A 4591-nucleotide genomic window follows, 5' to 3' on the forward strand; every position below is an offset into this window, starting at 1 on the left:
TAAAGGTGTCAGAATCATTAAACAGAAGATAACACAAGGAGAAGGAAAGTATAAGTGCTTTCGAGTAGATCGTGAAGGAGTTTTATGGTTCAACGAACGTATCGTTGTACCTAAGGACCATAAGCTCCGTAAACAGATATTGGATGAAGCCCACCTATCCAAATTTTCTATGCACCCAGGCAGTACCAAGATGCACCAGGATCTGAAAAAGAACTTCTGGTGGACTCGTATGAAACAGAAAATTGCCAAGTATGTCTCGAAATGTAATATCTGCCAACGAGTCAAAGCCAGTCATTTAAAAACTGTTGGTATTCTTCAACCTCTATCTATTCCCTCTTGGAAGTGGGAGGATATCAGTATGGACTTTATAGTTGGTTTACCCAACACTTCACTAAGGCATGACTCCATTTGGGTAATCATTGATCGATTGACCAAGACTGCACATTTCCTTCCCGTGCATACTACATATAATGCCAAATAGTATACCGAGATCTATTTGGATCAAATCGTTCGTCTTCATGGGGTACCCAAGACGATCATTTCTGATCGTGGAGCACAATTTATCGCTCGGTTCTGGGAGCAACTTCAACAAACTCTTGGGACTAAATTAATTCGAAGCTCCGCATATCATCCTCAGATAGACGGACAAACTGAAAGGGTAAATCAGATTTTGGAAAATATGCTTAGAGCCTGTGTCCTTCAATATGACAAGAACTGGGACAAATGCCAGTCATTGGCAGAATTTTCTTACAACAATAGTTATCAGACAAGCATTAACATGGCTCCATTTGAAGCATTGTACAGTCGCCGATGTCAAACTCCCGTAAGTTGGTCACAAACCGGCGAACGTAAGATCTTTGGACCCGACCTGGTCACTAAAGCAGAGGATAAGGTGAAGACTATACAGACTAAACTAAAGACAGCCCAATCTCGACAGAAAAGCTATGCTGATATACGAAGAAGACCATTACAGTTTCAAGTCAGAGACTTTGTATATCTCCGAGTATCTCCTACCCGAGGTGTTCAAAGGTTCGGCGTAAAAGGGAAACTTGCTCCTCGATACATCAGACTCTTTGAAATTCTCGAAATCTGTGGACCCGTAGCTTACCGTCTTCGACTTCCTCCTCAACTAACGGCCATCCATGACATCTTCCATGTATCTCAACATAGGAAGTGTGTCAAAGTTCCTACTGAAGTCATCGATTCTAAAACCATCGAAATCGAACCTGATCTAACCTATACAGAACATCCAATTAGAGTATTAGACACCAAAGAAAGAAGCACTAGAAGAGAAACCATTAGGATATTCAAGATTCAGCGGAACCATCATACGGAAGAAGAAGCTACATGGAAAACCGAATCTTATCTTCAACATAATTTCCCAGACTTCCTTCAAGCCAACCTTCAAACCTGATCGTCCAATACCATCTTGTTCCGGAATCTCGGGACGAGATTCTTTTTAGGGGGGAAGGCTGTGATATTCAGGTACTTAGTATTGTCACACCCTATATTTTAGTATGAAGTTGTATGCAAAATATGGTGAAAGTGTGTTTAAAAATTTTAAATGATAAGGAAAAAGAGTATTTATATAGTTATAAATTAATAAAGGTCCTTTAGTGTTAAATGAGTGAGAATGGGAAGTGGAATCCAAATACATAAAGGTTGTTTTGGCAAAAGTAAAAAAACTTATGTTTAAATCGCAAATATAGGTGAAACTACACATAGGATGTAAATGTAGTGTAGTTTTTAAATAGGATTTATATAAAGTTTAGAAACTTTGCTAAGTTTTATATTACTTTCAAATCCTTAGCTATTCTGCAAATGAACCTTAAAGCAAAGTTGTAGATTTTGATAAACCCTACACTTTTGCTTTTGGGCCCATCCTTATTTGAGCTCTGGTTTGAAAGTTACTTGGACATTACAGTGGAGTCCTTGTGTTTTTAGGAATTTCCATTTCAGTCCCCCTTCGTCTACCTTCCCACTTCCTCCTCTGTTCTCTGCCCGATGCGCCGCCGCTGCTCTGGCTGGCCATGTGCAGCGCCCCCGCCGCCTCCGCGCCGCACTGCACCGAGCCACGTGCCCTCCCCGCCTTGCCCGCCGCCTTTCCGGCCTCGCGCTGGCCGCCCTTGCTTCTCCCCACGTTGCGCCGCCGCCGCCCGAGCAGCCTCGCGCCCCGCCGGCATTGCCAGCTCCAGCTAGCACACGTAGTGCCTCTCTGGGCTTTAAGGCACGCCCAGCAGCTGCTCCCCGACCTGCTTAACGCGCGCAAAGACTCCTTCTCCACTGCAACCCTTCTTCCCGAGCTCAGCCTGTCACCGGACTCCCGCCGCCATCCCTGGCCACCGTCGACAGCCGCCGGCGCTGCTCCCCATTCCCGATCCAAAGCACAAACAACATCCCCGCGACCCACCGAAGCTCACCGAGCAAACGAATTCCAATTTCTTCCACTGGAATAGCCGGACCACGGCGCCGACGAGCTCCAGTTCCGCCGCCCGCTCGGCCTCGCCGTTGACCCACCCATACAGGGCATCTTAGCCCCGGCCAAGCACACTGTTAGCACCACATCGCCACGTAGGAGCTCCTCGACTACTTTCCTGCCGTCCTCCAACACCCTAGCCTGCGGAACGCCGTTCCGCCATCGCCGCCGGTGAGAACCCGAACCACCCCACCGTCGATCACTCCCTTCTGCCCCATCTCCAGCCCAATTAGGTACTGCTATAGCATCCCCACACTCTCGTGATGCTTATGCGTGCCTTGTCCATCCATGCTAACCGGCCTCTCACCGGGAACACGAGCACGCCATCACGGCCGCCGCCATCCATCGTCGCCGGCCCTGCTCCGCCACTGCCCCTCGAGCACATCACCCACCATCGTGATCAGTGAGTCCTCGAGGTCGTATAGGACCGGTTCTTCCCCGGCCAAACCCTTCGCCGCCGGCGAGAACATGTCGGACTGACACGCCAGCCACCGTCGTGAGTTGTCAAGGGCACATCTGCAAATACTCTTTCTGTTCTAGGGTCCCCTGTGCAAGAAACCGAGGACCTCTTTGCAAGACCCCTAGCTAGTGTTAGCTGTCAACTTGTAAACTTCATAGGAATGTGTAGAAAAATCTAAAAATTACCAAACCAGTTTTGTTAGAATCTAGAGATCAAAATCTACAACTTTTGTTAATAAAGTTTGACTTGGAACTAAATTCTTTTTGATTTATTTTAAACCTAAAGTAAAAGGGTATCTTATGTATAACTTTTACATACTAGCTTATCTTCTTGTGCTTTTTGGTATATAGCTTCTTTAGGTCATGAGTAAGCTAGTGTAAAAATTTCATGCTTAGCACAGCTTTGTAATTTAAGTTCCTTTAATCTTTTGCAAATCAAATTGGGAAGAGTTTAAATTTATTTAAACATATTCCAAAAACTCTTCTATTTAGATCTTTTGACCATAACCTAATATGTTGGTAATTAGTTCATAATTAAATTTTCAAGAATTTATAATTCTTTTTACTCAGGATTTGAATTTAAACTTGAAATTTGAATTCAAATTCAATTGTTTTAGTTTATATTTTCAGAAAATTATGAAAAATTCACAATAAGCTTATTTATTGAAAGTAAATTTAACCACAAAAATTCAAGGTTAGAATCTTTATGGTTTTTAAAATAAAAATCAAACTTGTCCAATTACTTCTAAGGAACCAGATTTAGGAGTTTTAATTGCATATGTTTTCTAAGAAAATAATATTTTGTAACTATTTTTTGATAAGTCTAGTTGACTACCAAAAACTATCAACTTGGTCCAATTTACCCCCCTTGGCTGATGTGGCAGTACGTAAGTGTGGCAGAACCGCCTGAATTATTCCGGCTCAAGCGCGCTAGACATCGCTTAGGCAAGCGACAGAAGCTTAGCGTACTTTAAACGGAACAACTCATTGGTCTGTCAGGTCACCGCCCGATTCAACCACGGTTACACAGGATCGACGTAGGTTTACCTCGCGCGAAGGCGAGTCCAGCCTTACAACAGCTCACAAATTTTACATCACAGGATAATTAAACATGATTACACAGAAGTTTTATTTCATCCTAACTAATATGAATTTATACAACATTGTTTGGAAACTTCAAGTTCTAACTGACAGTATTCAGAGGCGGCAGCGGAACATATATAACATCGTGACTACGTACGTCGCAGAAGTAGGCACCATACTTAGCCCAAAGCATGGCGTCGTTCCGATAGGTCATTGCCGGCCGGGGACGGATCCCACTTCCACGGACCAGCCAAGCGGAACGGAATAGGACCAAGAAGAACTAGCCACTGAGTCCTCGAATGGTATACTAATACTCAGCAAGGCTTACTCGTCAATTGGATATACTTAGCCCATAACTAGACCATAAGAGGTTGAAAGGTTCTAAGTTTTCTTTTGCTAAAAAGCAACGAAGAGTGTCCTTACTTTCATATTTTAGATTTCAGATTCTAGTTTCTTTAGCCATTCTAGATAAGCACCTGTACTAGTCAAGCAAGGTAGATATTAAGCATCCATTAAATTATTCCATTAACTGTTACTGTTCTTACTCTATGTGGCAGAAGTATCAAGTAGTCT

The sequence above is a fragment of the Panicum hallii genome, chromosome 5 (genome assembly GCF_002211085.1).
Source record: "Panicum hallii strain FIL2 chromosome 5, PHallii_v3.1, whole genome shotgun sequence".
Lineage (NCBI taxonomy): Eukaryota > Viridiplantae > Streptophyta > Magnoliopsida > Poales > Poaceae > Panicum > Panicum hallii.